General features: G+C 36.7%; 1 long non-coding RNA gene across 1 annotated transcript; it reads left to right on the top strand.

Moving 5' to 3' along the window:
* The first annotated feature begins 10,207 nt into the window (after window positions 1-10,207).
* LOC130455609 (uncharacterized) lies at window positions 10,208-18,685 on the top strand. The gene is made up of 2 exons (XR_008913667.1): window positions 10,208-10,316; window positions 15,920-18,685. It is a non-coding gene; the product is annotated as an uncharacterized LOC130455609 (long non-coding RNA).
* Window positions 18,686-22,396: the final 3,711 nt, after the last annotated feature.

Consider the following 22,396-nt stretch of genomic DNA (forward strand, 5'->3'; position numbering starts at 1 on the left):
TGATCTGAAAAGGCTGCAGTTATTATTACTGCTTTTCTGCATTTGAGTGCCATGTTTCTATGACCTAGTGTATGATCTATTTTTGTGAATGTGCCATGTGGTGCTGAAAAGAAGGTGTATTCTTTTTTGTCCCTATTTATTTTTCTCCATATGTCTATTAACTCTAATTTTTCTAAGATTTCATTCACCTCTTTTACCTCTTTCTTGTTTATTTTTTGGTTTGATTTATCTAAATTTGATAGTGGTTGGTTCAAGTCTCCCACTAATATGGTTTTACTGTATATTTCCTCCTTCAATTCTCCTAGTTTCTCTATTAGAATATTGGATGCTATACCATTTGGTGCATACATGTTGATTAGTGATATTTCCTCATTGCCTATACTCCCTTTTAGCAGAATATATTTACCTTCCCTATCCCTTTTGATCAGGTCTATTTGTGCTTTGGCTTTGTCAGATATCATGATTGCATCTCCTGCCTTCTTTCTATCAGTTGAGGCCCAAAAGGTCTTACTCCAACCTTTAATTCTAAGTTTGTGAGTGTCAACCCGTCTCCTATGTGTTTCTTGAAGACAACATATGGTAGGGTTTTGGGTTCTAATCCAATCTGCTATTTGTCTACCTTTTATGGGTGAGTTCATCCCATTCACGTTCAAAGTTATGATTGTCATTTGTGGATTAGCTGGCATTTTGATATCTTCCCCTAGTTCTGACTTTTCTTCTTTACCTTTCTCCTTTTGAACCAGTGATTTACTTTAGGTCAGTCCCCCTAGTCCCCTCCCTTGAGATGCTTCCCTTTCTAGCCCCTGACTTTTTATTCTCCCTTCCTCTCCCCCCTCTCCTTCCCTCTCTTGTTATACTCCCCCCTCCCCCTCCTTAATTTTCCTTTCTTTCTTGCCGTAATGGATAAGATAGAATTCAGGATCCCACTGGATCTAGATGTTCTTCTCTCTCAGATTTGCTTTCTCTGAGAGTAAGGTTTAAGTAATTCCACTTCACACTCTCTTCCTCTCCTTCTCATATGAGAGTTCTTCCCCTCCCATTTCCATGTGTATCTTTATATGGGAAAGATTTTTCTATTGAGTCCTCCCCTACTTCTTGAAGTTAATCTTAGTATTATCGATGGCTCCCCCCTCCCTTTTCCTTTCTTTTCCCCCACTTTCCCCAAATCTTCTTAATGCCCCAATCTTTCCCTATGCATGTTTCTTCTAACTACTCTTATGATGCTACAATTTATGAGAGTCACACAAAACATTTTCCCCACATATTAATATATATAATTTGATGTAAATGTAGTCCTTATAGAAGAGAGTTTGACTTAAAGAAAAAGATAAGATTCATCTCCTTTTCCCTTTCTTTCATATTTACCTTTTCATGTTTCTCTTGCTTTCTGCGCTTGGATATCAAACTTTCCACAGAGCTCTGGTCTTTTCTTAGCAAATGCTTGGAAACCTTCTATTTTGTTGAATGCCCAAACGTTCCCCTGGAAGTATATAGTCAGTTTTGCTGGGTAGTTGATTCTTGGTTGGAGACCCAGCTCTCTTGCCTTTCTAAATATTGTGTTCCATGCTTTGCTGTCTCTTAGTGTGTTAGCTGCTAAGTCGTGTGTGATCCTTACGGGAGCCGCCTTATATCTGAAGCTCCTCTTCTTGGCTTCTTGTAGGATTTTCTCCTTTTCTTGGAAGGTCTTGAATTTGGCAATTACATTCCTAGGGCTTGTCTTTTGGGGATTTAGTATAGAAGATGTTCTATGAATCCTTTCTATTTCTATTTTGCCCCCTTGCTCCAGTACGTGAGGGTAATTTTCTTTTATAATCTCCTGTAGAATAATATTGAGTTCATTGTTTATCTCTGGTTTTTCTGGGAGACCAATAATTCAGAGATTTTCTCTTCTCCCTCTGTTTTTGTGATCTGTGACCTTCTCAGTGAGTTATTTTATGTTTTCTTCTAATTCATTAATTTTTTGGGTTTGCTTTATTGATTCTTGCTGTTTTATCATCTCGCTTTCTTTAAGGTGCTTAATTCTGGTCGTTAGGGACTGGTTTTGCTTTTCAGCCTTGTCTGTCCTTCTATTGGATGCTTCAAGTTCTTTTTTCCAATTGAGCAGTCTTATCTGTCAGACTGCTGATCTCTTTCTCCCATTTTTCTTTCCAGGTTTCCATCTTTTGGATAAGTTCCAGTTTGAGATCTTCCAGAGCTTGTTGATAGTTTCCATTTTGGGAGGCATGTTCTGATTTTTTTTTGGATTTCCTCCTCATTCTCCTCTTTTCCTTGGGTACTTCCACCATAAAAGTTTTCAATAGTCACTTTTTTCCCTTTCTTCCTGGAGGCTTGATTTTGGGCCATGTGAGCCATCCCTTTGGTGGTTTTATTCCCCTTTCCTATTTGGTCTTGGTTCTGGGTTATATGGGGGTTTTTTCTGTGAATTTAGGTTGCTTCAGACTAGTTCTTCCTAGCCTCCGAGGTTTCTTAGAGAGCTGGGTCCCTGATCACAGCCACACTGCCCAGGTGTTCAGCTCCGCCCAGATAACCAGCGCGTTGTCCACCCCTGGTGTTTAGCTCGGCAGAGATGTTCAGAGCAACTGCCCCAAGTACAGCTCCGCCGACCCCCATAATCAGCGCCAGATTCTCCAGTGAAACCACCCTGAGACGTTTTTTCCTGGCATTCCCCAGATCCCAAGGACCCTGGAGTGCCCCCCCTCAGACACAGATGTTCCCCACTCACTCGCTGTCCCGGTGAGCACTCAGGTAGCTCACTCTGGTTTGGTTGGGGAGGTGGGGTGGGGGAAGGGCGGCTCAGTTCCCTTTTCTGTGCAAGCTTTTTCCTCCTTATTATAGTGTGGAAATGTTCAAGCCCCATGTACCTTCGCCTCTGTGGAGTACTGGGAGTACTGGGGTGTCCTTCTGTTCCTCCCAAGGTGATTTTTATGCTCCTTTGATGTAGTCTATTTTGTTCGGTGCTGGGGAGAGGAAGCTTGTGGCATCTAGATTGCAGCCATGATTACCCAGAAGTTCCCATGTGCATTTTTAAAGACAGCATATGGTAGGATTTTGTTTTATAATCTACTCTGCTATTTGTTTGCGTTTTATGGGTGAGTTCATTCCATTCACATTCAGAGTTATGATTACCAGCTGTGTATTTCCAAAAAATTTATTTCCACTCCTAGTCCTCCTTTTTCTTCTTTTGCTATTTCCTTCTACACCATTATTTTTTTTAATCATACCCCTAATTCCCACCCTTATTATATTTCTCTTTCTACCCCCTCTTACTTCTTATTCCCATATTATTTTCTTTATAGCATTTTTAAACTACCCTCACCCTTTCCCTCCCTTGTTTTGCTTCCCTCCTCATCAGGCCATTTTTAACCCTTCTACTTCCATATAGGTCACAAATCAATTCTCTTCCACAATATATTTCATTTTTCTTCCTTCTTTGAGTCAATCTCAATGCACATAAGAATTGAATAATTTCTATATCCATCCTCTTTACTCTTCCAGTGTATTGATGTTCTCCCCTCTTCCCACCATGTGCTTCTTTGTGACATATAAATTTACTATATTTTTTCATTTCCCATTTCTCTTAGTATTAACCTCTTTTTTTAATTCTAGTGATATATATATATATGTACACACACACACACATATATATATATGTATATATATATATATATATATATATATATATTTAGGCATACCTATATCTATATACATATTTATGTCTTGGTATTTCATCATATACAGTTTTTCACTGTTCCCTTTAAGGAAAATTCTTCTAGCTATCCAGCTAATTGATAATATCAATTTTTAAGTTACCAATGACCTCTTTTCTAATAGGAATACATATTATTTTTACTTATTGGTTCTCTTAAAAAAAAGTTTTTTGGTTTACTTTTTCTTTTTTCCCGCTTTCTTAATTACCTTTTGATGATTCTCTTGGGTTCTGTGCTTGCCCATCAAATTTTTGGTTCAGGTCTGGTCTTTTCATTACAATTTCTTGAAATTCTTCTATTTTGTTAAATGATCATTCTTTCCCCTGGAATAGTATAGTCAGTTTGCCTGCGTAGTTGATTCATGGTTGTAGATCTAGTTCACTCACTTTCCAAAATATCATATTCCATGACTTTTGGTCCTTCAGTGTAGATGCAGCCAGATCCTGTCTTATTCTCCTCTCCCTGTGGTTCCATGGTATCTGAATGACTTCTTCATAGCAGCTTGCTATATTTTTTCCTTTGTCTGATAGTTCTTGAATTTGGCCATAATATTCCTAGATGTTGTCAGTTGGGGATTAAGTACAGGAAGTGATCTGTGGATTCTTTCAATCTCCACTTGTCCCTCTTTTTCTAGAATTAGGGGAAGTTTTCTTGGATAATTTCCTATAGGAAGATGTCCAAGTTTTTCTTTTGTCATAGTGTTCTGGAAGACCAATGATTCTTAAGTTGTCTCTCCTGCAGTGATTGTTTGAATCTTCTGTTTTGTTTCATATTTTCCTCAATTTTTTTCATTCTTTTGATTTTGTTTTATAGTGTCCTGCTGCCTTGTGAAGTTACTTGCTTCTAGTTGTTGTATTCTCATTTTTAAAGACTGAATTTCATCCCTGGGTTATTGGTCATCCTTCTCCTGACCTGATTTTCTTTGGAGTTCATCTTTCATCTTCTGTGCTTCATCTTTCATTTTCTTTGCCTCATCTTTCATTTCCTTTGCCTCATTTTCAAGCTGATTCATTTTGGCTTTCAAGACACTGTTTTCTGTTTCCAGATTACTTATCTTGCTTTTTATTTTCTTATTCCAGTTGTCTTCTGCCTCTCTTAATTGTGTTTTGAATTGAATTTTGAGTTCTTCCAAAAAATCCAATTCCTTGGGGTTTCTGTTTTTTTTTTTTTGGCTTGCTATTCCCTCATCCTTCTCTGTTCCATTTTCTCTTTGTTCATTGCCTGGATAGAAGCTGTCGATTTTCTTTTTTTTTTCTTTTTCTGTTGTTTGCTCTTATTCACCCCCTCTTTATTCCCTGCAGTTGCCTGAGCTTTTGCACTTCTCATTTTTTTTTAAATCTGTGATTTTGGGCTTTTCTGTCAGTCTTCACCCATGGAGCTTATTCAGCAAATCTCTCTGTGCAGTTTTTGAGTGAGGGGTGTTGGAGCTTGATCTTCCCTGTCCTCCTAAGGCTTTAATGGGATTTAGTCCAGCTGGGTTGAGCTGGATGTGCCTTGAGGCAAACACACCTGGAAGGGGGGGGGCAATATGGAGTGTCTCCATTGCTGCAACTAGGCTGCATATTTGAGCTTCTTCTCCAGCTGCATCCCCACTGCCCGTGTTTGATGCTCTGAGCCTTGCATTGCTTTGCTGCAAGGTACTCCCTCCAGACCAGCACCCTTGTCCAATTACAGGTTCCAGCTGCCACTGGAAGTTTAGCACTCTAGGTGGGGAAGGGGTCCTGGGACCTTCCTTCTTCCCCATAAACCCATGTGTTCTTGAATTGAGGCTTTTGGGGATGTACCTTTTAAGTTGAGTCCAGCTGGAGGGTTACTTGGCTCTGTCTTGTTGTTAGGTTTGATTTTCAGTCTCCTATGAGCATTAATTTGTAATCAGTAAGGAAGAGTTCAGATGTCTGAACTTTCACTGCCTCTACACCTCCATCTTTACTCCACCTCAGGGATTCCATTTTTGAGGACTTGAGGAAATTAAAGGAAGCTTAAATGAAAGCTAAAGACAATGAAATTAAAGAAATAAAGGGTGTGGCTGCTTTGAGATCTGTGCAAAAACAATATTACAATAACTATAAGCCTAATGAGAGGAGATCAGGTCCTAGGCATGGTTTCCTTTATGATTGGATTGGACATCTGTACAGGGACTACAGATTCAGAAATCAGATTAGAAGACAACTAAATAGAAATAATGGGTTTAATAGGCAATGCAATAACTGGAGTAATAATAATAATTAAAATAGATATGAAATTCAGTGCCAGAAAGCCTGTTGCCAGGGACAACAAGCATCGAATCTGAGTACTATGCAATCTTGGGTTAATTCTGGAGTTCTAAATACAGCCAAGTAGTAATGGTTGACCAGAGTAAAGGTTCTAGTGCATTATGAAGGTTTCCTCTAAGAAATATGAAAATGAATCCAGAAATGAGTGTGACATAAATGAAAGTGAGTTGAGGATAAATGAAATTGGGAGAAGTGAAAACAAAATACATGGTTATAGAAAGGAATTAATGGAATCAAAGGAGGATATTATTGGTTTAAATTTACAGAGAAAGAACATTGTAATGTAAATTTAATAGAAAATATTAATGAATGTAGAATAAGAGAAATTATAAAGAATATAAATTAAATAATAATAATAATTGTAAATGGCAACAGTGATTCTAAGATGGAGAATTTAAGGACCAATGAGAGTAATATAAAGGCTGATGATACAAAATCATAGGAAAGCTATGTAATTCAAGTATATGTAGATTTGGATGGAAAGGAAATGACTGAGTTTTGTGCTGATGTTACTGTGTTGACACCAATTCTTGAAACCTTCCAACCTCCAAATAGTACTGAACCCTATGTTTCTGTAATTATAGGAGCATCATATAGGATCTTTTGGTGATACTGGAGCAAGTAAATCAATTTTACAATGTCTTCCTAAAGATTGTAAAGATGTTGGTACAATGGAAGTGATTGGAGGTATTTGAAAACCAGACAGTAGCAAAATTACAACCTAAAATGATAACTCTTATATATATATATATATATATATATATATATATATATATATATATATATATATATATATATATATATATATATATATATATATATATATAATTTTTTTTGGTATGCCAGAATGTCCAATGAAGCTTCTTCAGAGGGATTTGATTTGTAAATTACGAGCAATGATTCAATGTATTGACACTGGAGATATTTCATTACAACTGCCAGAAGAATCTCTGAAAGCTTTTCCATTGCTGTTCTTAGATTCTGTCAGTGCAGAGAATGAGTTGGATTCCATTTATCCTATTCTTGAGGATATACCAGAAGACTTATGGTCAAAGTCTTTCACATATGCAGGGCTATTGAAATCAGCTACTCACTTAACAGTGAGAACCAAGGAAGGACCAGTTCCTTGTCTTCCTCAATACCCTTTAAGTAAAGAAGATATAGATAGGATAAGATGGATTATTGAGTCCCTAATTCAACAAGGGATCATAATAATGTGTTTCTCAGAATACAATACTCCCATACTTCCAATAAAAAATAAATTAAAAAATCTGGATCAAGATGGCACAATTGTCTTTAGATTCATACAGGATTTGAGAGATGTAAATGATCATGCAATAAAGACTCATCCTATGGTACCAAGTCCAGCTGCTATAATCTCATCCATTCCAAGTCAAGCAAATATTTAACCATGGTAAATTTATGTTCAACATTTTTCTCTATACAAATTCACAAGGATTCTCAAAAGATCCTTGCTTTCACATGGTAGAACACAAAATGGATTTGGACTTATCTTCCAAAAGGGTATTGCAATAGCCCCAGTCAGTTCTCTCAAATTTTGAACAGAGACCTTAAAACAACAAAATTTAAAGAAAGTAAAATAGTTCATTTTGTAGATGATATGCTCCTAGCATCTCCATCTGCTAAACTGTGTTTAAGAGATAGTAAGATTCTTTTGATTGAATTACATAAATGTGGACATAAAATCTCTAAAGCAAAACTTCAGTGGGTTTTGTCTTGTGTTGAATATCTGACTTTGTATTGTCAGAGGTTTCCAAAAGTATCACTAAGAAAAGAATAGTTGATATCCAGAAAGTGAATGCACCTAAGGCCAAGAAGCAACTCAGAGCCGTTCTTGGAACAACTGGTTTCTGTAGACAATGGATACCTGGGTATAGTAAAAGTACTAAATGCTTAACAGATGTAACCAGGAATACAGAACCAAAACCTCTGAAACTCAAACCTGAACACCTGCAAACATTAAATAAGCTTAAGGAAGGAATTTTATCTGCACCAGTTCTTGGAATCCCATATTATACTAAACTGTTTCAATGATTTGTGAATAAGACGCCATCTGGTGTACTGACACAGACTTTAGGACAAAGTTATCATCCAATTGAATACTGTAGTTCTCAGTTATATCCAATTGCTGCATTACAGTTCCTTGTTTAAGGGGTTTAGTTACTACAGCTGTGTTAGTTCAGAAATCATCAGACTTAGTTTTGAGATGTCCATTGATGATATTTTGTTCACATCAAATAGAAGCACTAATGAGGAAATTTTGTATTCAAGCATATTCAGACCAGTGAATATCTAAGTATGAAATTATACTTCTAGGTAGTGAAAACATCCAGTTGAAAAGGTGTAGTATATTCAACCCAGCTACATTTCTTCCTGTTTTGCCAAGCAACTGTGAACCGTTACATGAATATTTAGAGGTAGTAGATCTAGTGGATATGCTGAGGATGGATTTAAAAGACACTCCAATCAAAATCCAGATTTGGGTTTTATTCACAGATGGTTTGTCACATTTGTGTAATGGAATTAGATATGCAGATGCTGCAGTTGTCACACAATTTGAGATGGTATGGATCATTACCTTAGTGTTCAATGTGAAGAGTTGGTTGCATTAGAGAAAGCATGTATTCTCACCGATGGTAAAAGTGCAAATGTGTGGACAGACTTACATTATACATTTTCAGTGTGTCATACTACAGGCCAGATCTGGAAACAATGAGTTGTTTTTTTTTTTACTGCATTGGGAAAACCAATTGCTCATGCATAAATCATAACAGAGTTGTTGGATGCTCTCCAGAAGCCTAAACAGCTAGTGGTAATCCATTGTAGAAGTCATACTAATAGAAGAGATTCAGTTGCTAAAGGAAATCATAGAACTGATAAAACTGCTAAATTTTCTCCCAGAAATGCCCCAGTGCATGTTATGAACTTATCAACTATAGAATCTGATGATCTAGAAAAAAAGTTTATGTAGATGCAGAAATACAAAAATGGAAAGAGAAATTTGGAGCAAGAAAAGAACATGGTATATGGTTAACAGATACTGGAAGGCTGCTGTTACCAAAAGATGTGTATAGCTATTTGTGTCAAGCCATTCACAAAAAAAGGTCATTTTGGTACTTACTCTGTAATTGACAGTGTTAAGAGACAATGGTTTGCTCCTGGAATAAGTACTGTAGAAAATATAAGATCTGTTCAAGCTGTTCTGTTTGCCAAAAATTTAATCAAGTGGAATTCAGACAGAAAGGTTTAGGTGGTAGACCTTTAGCATATTGTCCATTTGAGAGTCTTCAGATTGATGCCAATAGCTGGAAGTTACAAGTTTTGCTTGGTAATTGTTGATTGATTAACCAAATGGCCTGAAGCTTTTCCATCAAATACAAACACAGCTAGCTTTGTGGTGAAAGTGTTGATTAAGGAAATTATACCTAGATTTGGAGTACCACTAGAAACTGACTAATAAAGCATCACATTTTACTTAAGACATCCTGAAAAGAGTCTATAAAAATCTAGGAATAACACCAAAATATCATGTTCCTTATCATCCACAAAGTTCAGGGCAACTGGAACATGTAAATAAGGAAATAAAGTCTATGATGGGGAAGCTCTGTGTGGAAACTCATCTCAATTGGTCATAGAAATTTCCATAGCTTTGTTTTACTTACATATGAGACCAAAAGCAGATTTACATATATCATATGAAATGTTCTTTGGACATGCTCCACTACAAGCAAAAATTTGTAAGATGGTCTATACATCTCTTTTAGGAGGAGATTTTCAACTTGCTTCTTACTTAAGTGCTTTACAGCAAAGACTAAAATAATTACATGATATGGGTCAAACAGGTCCTTTGGATTATTCTATTCATAATTATGAACCAGGAGATATGGTATATGTAAAAAAAAATTGCTAAAATATCACCAATACAAGAAAGTTGGTTACGTACTTACACTATTGTGTTAATTTTTCCATCTTCAGTAAAAGTTTTGGGTAGAGATTCCTGGTATCATTGTTTACATATAAAATTAGCACATGGTATAAATAATGAATATGTACAAATCATCGAAGAAGAAGAAGATGAAGAAGAGATTGCAGAAAGATAGAATCAGTCAAATTGAGTCTGCAGTCAAAGAGATCAGTAATGTAAAAGAAAGAATCTGCATTGCATGCAAAGGACTTCACCTGTCAATCAAAAGTAACATTCCATTTGGAATGTTCCCAGGAAAAGGCAGTTGGAAGCTAACTCCCCCAGTTGAACTGAAGGACTCTCTCTTGGCTTATGAGAGAGGAGAGAAGGAGAGACTTGCTTTTGGGCCAGGTGAGGGGATTCTGACTGGACCCCTATTAGCTTCTGACATAGGAAGAGAGAGACTTTTGTGGCTTTTGACAGTGTGGTAGAGAAGCTGGGATTTCTAGCTTTGAACTAACTCTCTTGGCTTTTGGAGATGGGGGAGGGAAGAAGAAGTTTTTGTGTGTCTGAGGGTGCTTGATGAACCTGAAGAGCTAATTGTGTCTTTGGATTTGAATTAATCAAGCTGATATTGTCTGTTTTTTTTAAAAAATATAATTTACATTTATTTAATGCTTAAAGGCTTTCTAAACACTTTCTTCAGCATTCTAGTTACAAATTTTTTTTTTACATTTTACAGATGGGGAAAAAATTCAGAATGAGTTATGAATTAATTGCTTGAAGTCAAAGAGCCAATAGGCATTACAGCTGGGATTTGAACCTGGGCTTGTGCTGTCACAAAATGAAGCCTTTCTGAACTAGAGTTGCATTTAATGATTACCCAATTTTTTTTAACATTATTCTATTTGGTCATTTCTGAGCATTATTCATTGGAGACAAAGATCATTTTCTCCCCCCCCCCCACCCAGCCACCTATACCATAGATGAAGCTCAATTCCAATGGGTAGCATAAGTGCTCTTTATTTGAACCCATTTCCATGTTGTTTGTATTTGCAACAGAGTGTTCATTTAGAGTCTCTCCTCAGTCAAATCCCCTCCACCCATGTAGTCTAGCAGTTGGATTTCCTTGGTGTTTTTACTTCCACAGTTTGTCCTCTGATTGTGGATAGTGTTTTTTCTCCTAGATCCCTGCAGATAGTTCAGGGACATTGCATTGACACTAATGGAGAAGTCCATTACTTTCAATTGTACCACAGTGTGTCAGTCTCTGTGTACAATGTTTTCCTGGTTCTGCTCCTTTCGCTCTGTATCATTTCCTGGAGATTGTTGCAGTCTCCATGGAACTCATCCACTTTATTATTCCTTTTAGCACAATAGTATTCCACCACCAACATATACCACAACTTGTTCAGCCATTCCCCAATTGAAGGGCATCCCCTCATTTCCCAATTTTTTGCCACCACAAAGAGCGCAGCTATGAATATTCTTGTACAAGTCTTTTCCCTTATTATTTCTTTGGGGTACAAGTCCAGCAGTGCTATGGCTGGATCATAGGGCAGGCATTCTTTTATCACCTTGGGCATAGTTCCAAATTGCCCTCCAGAACGGTTGGTTTAGTTCACAACCCCACCAGCAGTGGATTAGTGTCCCTATTTTGCCACATCCCCTCCAGCATTCATTACTTTCCTTTGGTCTCATGTTATCCAATCTGCTAGGTGTGACGTGATACCTCAGAGATGTTCTAATTTGCATCTCCCTGATTATAAGAGATTGAGAACACTTTCTCATGTGCCTATTAATAGTCTTGATTTCTTTATCTGAAAACTGCCTATTCATGTCCCTTGCCCATTTATCAATTCGAGAATGGCTTGATTTTTTGTACAATTGATTTAGCTCTTTGTAAATTTGAGTAATTAAACCTTTGTCTGAGGTTTTTATGAGGATTGTTTCCCAATTTGTTGCTTTCTTTCTGATTTTGGTTACATTGGTTTTGTTTGTACAAAACCTTTTTAATTTGATATACTCCAAATTATTTATTTTACATTTTGTGACTCTTTCTAAGTCTTGCTAGGTTTTAAAATCTTTCAAAGGTCTGACATGTATACTATTCTGTGCTTTGCCTAATTTTATTAGAGTTTCCTTCTTTATGTTCAAGTCATTCACCCATTTTGAACTTATCTTGGTGTAGGATGTGAGGTGTTGAGCTAAACCTAATCTTTCCCACACTGTTCTCCAATTTTCCCAGCAGTTTTTATGAAATAGTGGATTTTTGTCCCCAAAGTTGGGATCTTTGGGTTTGTCATATAATGTCTTGCTGAGGTCACTTATCCTGAGTGTATTCCACTGATCCTCCTTTCTGTCTCTTAGCCAGTACCAAATTGTTTTGATGACCACTGCTTTATGGTATAGTTTGGGATCTGGGACTGCAAAGCCCCCTTCCTTTGTATTATTTCATTATTCCCCTGGATATCCTTGATCCTTTGTTCTTCCAAATGAACTTTGTCATAGTTTTTTTTCTAAATCTGTAAAAAAAATTTTTTTTTTGGAACTTCAATGGGTATGGCACTAAATAGATGAGTTTGGGTAGGATGGTCATTTTTATTATATTGGCTCATCCTACCCATGAGCAGTTAATGTTTTTCCAATTTTTCAAGTCTAGTTTTAGTTGTGTGGAGAGTTTTTTGTAGTTGTGTTCATATAGTTCCTGTGTTTGTCTTGGGAGATAGATTCCTAAGTATTTTATTTTGTCTAAGGTGATTTTGAATGGGATTTCTCTTTCTAGTTCTTGCTGCTGAGCTGTTTTGGAATTATATAGAAATGATGATGACTTATGTGGGTTTATTTTGTATCCTGCAACTTTGCTAAAATTGTTGATTATTTTGATTAGCTTTTTGTTTGAATCTCTAGGATTCTTTAAGTGGATCATCATGTCATCCACAAAAAGTGATAACTTGGTCTCCTCCTTGCCTATTTTAATGCCTTTAATTTCTTTTTCTGCTCTAATTGATACTGCTAGTGTTTCTAGTAAAATGTCAAATAATAGAGGTGATAATGGTCTTCCTTATTTCACTCCTGATCTTATTGGGAATATATCTAGTTTATCCCCATTGCAGATGATATTAGTTGATGGTTTTTGAAATATACTGTTAATTAATTTTAGGAACGACCCATCTATTCCTATGCTTTCTAGTGTTTTTAATAGGAATGGGTGTTGTATTTTTTCTGCAGCTATTGAAATAATCACGTGATTTTTGTTGGTTTGCTTGTTAATGTGGCCAATCATGTGGATGGTTTTCCTAATATTGAACCAGCCCTGCATCCCTGGTAAAAATCCTACTTGATCATGGTGAATGATTCTTCTGATCACTTGCTGGAGTCTTTTTGCTTGTATCCTATTTAAGATTTTTTGCATCTATATTCATTAGGGTGATTGGTCTATGATTTTCTTTCTCTGTTTTTGGCATGCCTGGCTTTGGCATCAGTACCATGTTTGTGTCATAAAAGAAATTTACCCTCCCCTTCCCATATGTATCTTTGTATGGGAAAGATTTTTCTATTTCCCCCCTTCCTATTTCTTGAAGTAAATCTTATTATCATTGATAATTCCCCCCCTTCTTTTTTCTTTCTCTGTCTCCCCTTTCATCAAATCTTCTTGATGCTCCAATCTTTCCCTATGCATGATTCTTCTAACTACTCTTATGATGCATACAATTTTTGAGAGTTACACAAAACATTTTCCCCACATATTAATATATATATAATTTGATGTAAATGTAGTCCTTATAGAAGAGAGTTTGGCTTAAAGAAAAATATAAGATTTTTCTCCTTTTCCCTTTCTTTCATATTTACCTTTTCATGTTTCTCTTGCTTTCTGTGCTTGGATATCAAATTTTTCACTAAGTTCTGGTCTTTTCCTAGCAAATACTTGGAAATCTTCTATTTTGTTGAATGCCCATACTTTCCCTTGGAAGTGTATAGTCAGTTTTGCTTGGTTGTTGATTCTTGGTTGGAGACCCAGCTCTCTTGCCTTTCTAAATACTGTGTTCCATGCTTTGCGGTTTCTTATCGTGTTATCGTGTTAGCCTCTAAGTCATGTGTGATCCTTATGGGAGCCCCTCTTGATCTAAAGCTCCTCTTCTTTGCTTCTTGTAGGATTTTCTCCTTTGCTTGGAAGCTCTTGAATATGGTGATTACATTCCTGGGGGTTGTCTTTTGGGGATTTAGTTTAGAGGGTGTTCTATGAACCCTTTCTATTTCTATTTTGCCCTCTTGCTCCAGAACATGTGGGCAATTTTGTTCTATAATCTCCTGTAGTATACCATCAAGGTTTTTGTTTATCTCTGGTTTTTTGGGCAGGCCAATAATTCTCAAATTGTCTCTTCTTCTTCTGTTTTCCTGGTCTGTCACCTTGTCAGTGAGATATTTTATTATTATTGTTTTTCTATTTAATTAATTTTTTGGCTTTTCTTTATTAGTTCTTGCTATTTTGTGAGCTCACTGTCTTCCAGTTGCTTATTTCTGGTCTTTAGGGACTGGATTTGTTTTTCAGCTTCTTCTACCCTTTTGTTAGAGAATTCCAGCTCTTTCTCCAATTGTGAAGTCTTTTCTATCAGACTGCTGATCTCTTTCTCCCATTTTTCTTTCCAGAAGTTTTCCATCTTTTGGATTAGCTTCCAGAACTTGTGGATAATTTCCATTTTGGGAGGCATGTTTTGAAATCCAAATTTTCAATTGTCACTTTTTTACCTATCTTCTCAGAGGCTTGATTTTGGGCTGTGTGAGCCATTCCTTTGGTGTTTTTATTCCCCATTCCTTTTTAGTCTGATGTCTGGGTGATATGGACGGGTTTTCTGTGAATTTATGTTGCCTCAGACTTGTTCTTCCCAGCCTCCAAGGTTTCTTAGTTTGCCTGTCCATGTGCTCAGTGTGCCTTGCCCTGTGTTCAGCGTGCCCTCCCCCATGATCTGTTTATCTCTTCTCTCCTGTGCTCAGGAATCTCCTGTAAAACCACTCTGAGGGGTGGAACATCTTGTATGTTTTCAAGGAGCCTGGCTTCCCCACCACCACCACCACCACAGCGAGGGGCAATACTTTGGCCTTAGGCAGTTTTTGCAGACTCTCGAGACTCCTCACTGTTCCCAGTATGCAGGGGAACCACCATCTGTGTGCTCTCCTGTGAGCAGGGTTCTCCCATGAAACCACCCTGAGAGGTCGTTTCCTAGCAGTCTTTAGATTCCAAGAACCCTGGTGTTCCCCCCCCCACCTCCAGACAGAGAAGTTCCTCACTCACTCACAGTTTCAGTGAGAGCTCTGATACCCTACTCTGTTTTAGTGGTGGTGGGGGGGTGTAAGAGCGGCTAAGTTCACGTTTCTGTGCAAGCTTTTCCTCCTTCTTATATTGTGGAAATGTTCAAACCCCACATACTTTCATTTCTGTGGTGTACTGAAGAGTCCCTCCATTCTTTCAAAAGTGATTTCTATGCTCTTTTGAGGTAGTCTATTTTGCTCCATTATGGGGAGAGGAAGCAATTCGTGTCTAGATTGCAGCCATGTTTACCCAGAAGTCCTCAATTTTCTGGTTAAAAGAAGAAAGAAGAAAAATACTTGTCCTCCAAACTCTCTAACTGTCCCTGAGTCACAGTTGTGACAGATGTGCAATTTTACAAATACCCTCTTAACTCTTTGTATAGATTAGGGAAAACCCCATCCCTCTTACCGTACCCTCCATCCTGTCCTATCTTCCCCTAATAAACCTCCTTACTTGAGAAAGAGGGAAAAGTATCTTCTCTAAACCTCACAGTTCACCTTGAGTTACATAGAAAGGTGTCTGACTAACAGGGGGGAGGGGAAGGGAGGCAGGAGGTAGTGGGTGGAAAAACGGGTGGCATTTGAGGGAGGAGGATAGACAAAATATAGATTATTAGTCATCCAGTAGAGATCAATAGCAACCCCAGTATCCATTTATTACAATTAGAAATATCTCCAGATTATCTATTTTCTATTTATTACAGTAAGGAGAGGACTAATCCTGTGGAAGAGGATAGAAGAGGATAATGCAGATGAAGAGGAAAATACAGGAATTAATGGACATTGATAAAAGACTGAAAATTTATAAATTTAAAAGACTTTATCAAATTGCAATGAAGAAGATTATAGGATAAATGGACTAATGAATTAATACTTTGGGGTAGTGTATTATAGTACAAATAACAGCATTTATTCACATACAAATGCAAACATATTTACTACTATGGAATTTCAGAAGAATATTCAAGAGGAGGTGAGAAGAGAAAGATCTGAAATAGGGGTAAGTATGTTGCATACAACAGTAACATAACTCTTACATAACAGTACCACTGACATTAAAATAGCAAAACAACATGACATAGCAAAAGTAAAACATAACAAAACAAACACAAAACATAAACATGGTTAGGTTACATTGAATTACTACTTAAATGAGTGAAACAATGTATAGTTAGGGTACAAACAGTGTAATGATTAGCTATAGATATTTAGTTACTAACAAAATGTAGTTACATACTTAGATTTAGTTTAGATATAGAAATAAAATATAGTTAGGCTGAAATATTTTGAAGATAGGGATTAGTTAGGTAGGTATAAGTAAGATAAGATAAGAAAATCAGATATTGACTTGCACTACATCATACATTACACAACAAAAGCAACATGTGACATCACATATCTATAGAGACCCAGATGTGAGTCCTATAACATCTATTTGTGGGAATAACCTGATGTGGAAAGAAGAGGCTAAAGAAATGGGCAAATAATAATGACTCAAAGACAGAAGTAGACACACATGCGGAGTAATGCGAACTCCAAGGAAATAGGAGTAAGAAGAGGACAAATGGGGAGTAACAACCCCTTGATACACCTATAGACAATAGAGTCTGAACAACAGTGGGAAGCTTTGGGGTTGACTGAGGTGCTAGAAAAGTGAGGGGAGTCACCACTCCCTAGGGCCAAGGCACTGGGGTGACAGGGTCGCTAAGAAAGTTGGGAGTCAACTGCTTGGTGCCTACTATCTCAATAGGAGGCACTGGGGTAGCTAGGAAAGAGATACAGAGAAGCAAGAGTGGTAAGAGGAAAGGAGGATAAGGGAGAGAGGAGAGAGAGGCGTGAAGGCCTGGTCAGAGAGAGCTGGTAAGAGAGAGCAAGAGAGGAGTTACTAAGGAATTTCTCAGGAGAATGCAAGAGAGATTTTCACGCTTGTCCCCTGGTATTTATTGAAGGTATTAGGAATGTATATGTAACATGACATTGGTATTTCCATTGGTCAAATTGACAATGATGATATCAAAAAGGTGGAGATTAATCCATTCTGTGCTTTTGTAAATAAAGTCCCAGCCTGGATGCCCTGTTTCAAACCGTGCTATGTTAATGACCTTGTTCCAAGCAGAGGCAGCATGGCTGTCTCCACGCCCAGCCCAAGAATTTTCCCGTCCTTTGCTAGTGCCTAGGTCTGTCCCTTTAACATCAAGAGTTCTGACCATGTGTCTGGCAATACAATATCAATACTGTAACAATACAACAATCATGCTTCCCAAATGCAAATATGCCTGGTATGTTACAATATCAAACAAAATTGTAAATAAATATATTTTACATATATTTACATATATTTTACAATATATGTAAATAGGGTGTATAATGGGATTGTAATTAATTGTATTATAGTGTATGTATATATGTAAAATATGTATAAATATGAAGTGTACATAAGTATATATATGTGCATATGCATAACATGCATGTATATATTGCATGTGTATACTATATGTATATATATATATAAATTATGTACGTAGCTCATGTGTATTTATTGGTACATGTATTTGCATAAATGAGTTTAATGTCTGGTTTGATTGTTAGTGTAAAACTTATGCAATGTGTTTATTGTAATTTTCAAAAATTTTCTCTAAGTTTAATGTCAATGTACTATAATAGCAGTACAATTTTCTGCATTTGCTGATTAGAGTATTTTAAGTTTGATGTTTGCATGAGTTATGTTCATCTTTTGTTTGATGTTATTTGCTGTTTTGATTTTGCTTTTGTTTGACATTTGTACTTGTTCATTATTTAATTCCTTTTCCTTTTTCCTCATAAAAATTCCCTAGAATAGGTTAGTATTAGTTAGAGTGAGACAGTTTAGTGTAGGTTGTTTGTTATTTTGGGTAGATTTCTTAGTTTAGGTAATCGTTAAGTATTTTAGATTGTGTATAAATACAAAAATAGTGTTTCCAACATGATTTTTGATTCATGCAGAAGGGGAGAATGTGATGAAGAATGAACAGTTTGCAAAAAACTGAGAGGTGCAAATGTCAGAGTGAGTGACTGACTGGAGCATTTAACTAAGAGTCACATAGTAGCCTAAGGCTGGAGATCTGGGATAAGATTCGATGCCCAACAGACAGACTTCTCTCCTGAAGGACCTTGTTTGAAGGTTTGGAGAAAACCTGGTTTCTGCTTTCTCCTGAGACCTGCTAAAGAGGAAAGAAAGCTTTGAAATTGACTGTTGGCAGTATCAGTAAAGATCTCTAGATCTGTTTGGATACAAATCAAATAAGATTCTGGCCCATTTGATTTCACTCTTTGTGTGAGATTTGGCTATTGGGAAAATTTACTGTTTGGTTTAGAAAGATAGTTTTAAATAGTTTATAGACATTAGGTTTTAAGATAACTAGTATAATTTTCTCCTAAAACCCCTGTTCCTTCCTTTCCTTTCCATACCAATAAATCTGAATTATTTATAATTTTCCTCTTGTTATTTCCTCACCAAATTTCCAACATACCACATTACATCTAGGATCAAATATCCATCATCTGTTTGGCATTCAAAGCCATTTATAACCTAATCCCCTACTAGCTTTCTAGTCTTCTTACACCTTCTTCTTCTTGGATCCAATGACATTATGGCCTCTTCACCATTCCATGAACAAAACACTGTTTTTCAACTCTAGACATTTCCTCTGTACTGGAATGCTTTCCCTCTTCATTTCTTCCTACTGATGATTTCCCTCATTTCCTTTAATTTCTATCTAAAAACATCTCTTTTTTCTTTTGCTAGCCCGTCTTATTTTTATAGCCTTTTTCTCTTGATTATTTCATATTTATATTTATATAACTTTTTTAGACATATATGTTTGTTTGTTGCATATTTATATATACTGTGAGCTTCTTGAGGATGGGAACAATCTTTTAAATCATTTTTGCTTCCTGAAGTCTGATAAATAATATGTGCTTGAGAAATATTTAGTTACTGACTAAAAAGAAATAACTAAATAACATTGTGAAATTATCATGAACACAGTCAAAAGCAAGCTTCTTGAGATGCCCCCATTTACATTTTTCTTTGTGACTTTATCCTAGTGGAATGAGCTTCTAGACATCTAACTCATTCAATAGCCTTTTAAACCTTGAAAATAACCAGTAATATTTGATCAACTTGAGTAACATTGGTCTCAGGTGAAGGAAAGAAAAAATAAGAAATAGTAGAGGGGAAAAAAAGAGAGGGAATAAACAAAGAGGAGAGGGGAATAAGCATTTATATAACACATACTCTTTGCAGTCACTGTGTTAATATTTTTCAGCACATATTATATCACTGGGTCATTGCAACAACCCTGGGAGGTTTGTTTGTGCCCTAGGTGCAATTTGTATTCCAAATTCATAGTTGAGGTAAGCAGAGGTTAAATGACTTGCCTAATTTTAAAGAGCTAGTAAATGGCTAATGCTATGTTTGAACTTTGGTCTACCTGACTCCAAGTCCAGTGTTCTATTCATAATATTACCATCTGCCTTTCAAAAGAAATAGAATAATTGAGAACAGAAAAAGTAAACTATGCTCATCTATAAAATGAGGAAATAAGAATGTATAAGTTCTGGAGGAATGAAGGTTCCATATTCCCAAGAACTTAAGTTTCAGACCTCCCCTCTAATGTTACTATCTTTATTACCATGAGAAAATAGTTTATCATATTTGGGCTTCAGTTTCTTCAAATATAAAACAAGAGGGTTGTATTAGAATATCTCTGATGCCCTTTTAAGTTCATAATATATGATTCTATGTTTTAAGAAAGCAATGGGGAATAAGTGATATATAGAATAAGGAGTAGTTACTTTTCAGAACTGTTTTGGAAGAGCCATTGTAATAGGAATTCTCGATTTAGAATACATTAGAATCTGTTGATTCCAGGACCCACCAGAGAAGAGCAAAGACTACATAAACTAGTGTCCAGGAAATTTGAATGCAAAGATCACAGATTTAATTATTCTTTCCGAACTGTTCATACTTTTGTCAGTGGCCTCTTAGATACCCTATATTAGGTCAGCTTATGCTTCTTAAATGTTCTCTTTTCCTATATTAAATCTCTTGGAACGTCAGTAACATGATATTTTGATATACACTAAATTTATTTGGATATATCCTCATATCCTCTATATTTATATCACTTCATGTAGAAAGGCCCAGGATCCAGAGTCACAGTCCTTCTTTCTCCAAGACTCAGTGCAGAGACTCTTTCTTTGTCTTAAAATTCAGTGATTATCATACAGACTTCATCTTAATCTCAGCTGTCAGCTTTCCTACACTATTTCATTCTTTTTCTTATATATACTTAAATTTTTTTTTTCTTCCTCTTTTTCTTCTCTCACCCATTCCAGGCCATTGGAGCTTGGATTATTCCCGGATCACATTTATTTTTCTAAATATTCACAGAATTTGTCTTCTGCCTGCCCCGGTTAATTTTTATTTCTTTTCCCCTTATTTACTGAAGACTCCTTATTTACACTTATCTTTTTTAAGCAAACTCATGTATTTATACATACTGTAAACCTTAAAATTTCTTAGACTTATAAATGTTGGAAATTTCACCATTGGGAAATTTCATACTTGAAAAATTTCCTATTGAGAGTGGGAACTCTATTGGAATGTGAACCCCATTGGCATGGGAGGTTCCTCCTCCTCCCTTCTTAAGATTACTTTAGGACAGAAACCTTTTGCTGAACAATGGAAAGGGCTTTGACCTATGCTTAAGCATGGAACAGGAATTTCTTTGAGTCATGATTGATTTTAGAATTGATACAATGGAGATACTTGGAATGACAGAACCAGGTCTTGGAAATTGCAATCTCCACCCTACTCAGTCCTAACAGGATTTAGGAAGGGCTGTAGCAAAAAGATCAAGATTTAATTATTTGAGAATATGACCTTCAACAGACATGTGCAAAGCCACAGACCTCTGGGCAGTCCTGGGTTAAGCTAGAGCCACCATTGGCACAGGGAAAATGATGGACAGTGATTGGTAGATGTGAGAACTGAGGGTAGGGAACTTGGATGTTTTCCTTAAAGATAGAGGGGTCTGAGGACTGAGGGGGTGGGTGGGAGAGTTTTGGCTCTGAGTGGTTGGAGAGGTGCTCTGAGAAGCTTGCTCTGAAGGAAGCTGGAGGTGGAGGCCCCTGAGACTGTTTCTCCATTTTGGCCACGTGAGTAATAGGGACTGATCTCCTTTCTTTGCCCCAGCTATCTAAGGGCTTGGGCCTTTTGGCCCAGCCTAAACAGAAGGGGTATTTAAGCCCTATTCCCTTCTCTCCCCTTTCTCTCTTTCTCTCTCTCTCTCTCTCTCTCTCTCTCTCTCTCTCTCTCTCTCTCTCTCTCTCTCTCTCTCTTTATCTCTCTCTCTCTTTCTCTCTAATTCCTTTCTTCCTCCTGTTTGTAATTAAACTCTATAAAAGGTTGACTGCTGACTTGAGTTTTCATTTAGGAATTACATAGCTGAATTCCTTGGCGACCTTAAATTAATATATATCAGTCTTTTAAAGTGATTTCCTTGTCACAGTACTAGGACAGTATCTAACGATAGCCATCCCTTCTCTAGTGCCAGTGGTGAGATTTTATCTTGACCAAATAGCTCAGGGGTTAATTAACAGTTGAAAGCACCTACCTGGAATCAATTCATTCTATGCACAGGTGTTTGACTTTTCTGGACATTTTGTTTATACCTTAATAGAATCTAGCTACTCTATAACAACTCAAAGAAACTTGGTATAACACGATGAGGTCAGTTCAGTGGTGCCATGCTGGAAGTTAAGAAGATTTGTCTTCCTGAAGTCAAATCTGTTCTTAGATATTTACTAGCTGTGTTACCCTGGGTAAGTCATTTAATTCTGTTTGACTCAGTTTTCTCATTTATAAAATAAACTAGAGAAGGAAACAGCAAACCACTCCAGTATATTTTCTAAGAAAACTCCAAATGGTGTCACAAAGAATTATATAAAAGTGAAAAATGACTGAGCAGCAAAACAAAATATAAACAAACAAATCAGTCTTTGGCTTGTATGCAGCCAATGACATAAAAAGCCCTGTGTTGCAATGATTGATTGTCCACATCCTCTCTCTCTGTTTTATGTAATTTTTCTTAATAACACAAACTCTTACTTTGTGTCCTATCCATCAGAGCCCTCCT

The sequence above is a fragment of the Monodelphis domestica genome, chromosome 7 (genome assembly GCF_027887165.1).
Source record: "Monodelphis domestica isolate mMonDom1 chromosome 7, mMonDom1.pri, whole genome shotgun sequence".
Lineage (NCBI taxonomy): Eukaryota > Metazoa > Chordata > Mammalia > Didelphimorphia > Didelphidae > Monodelphis > Monodelphis domestica.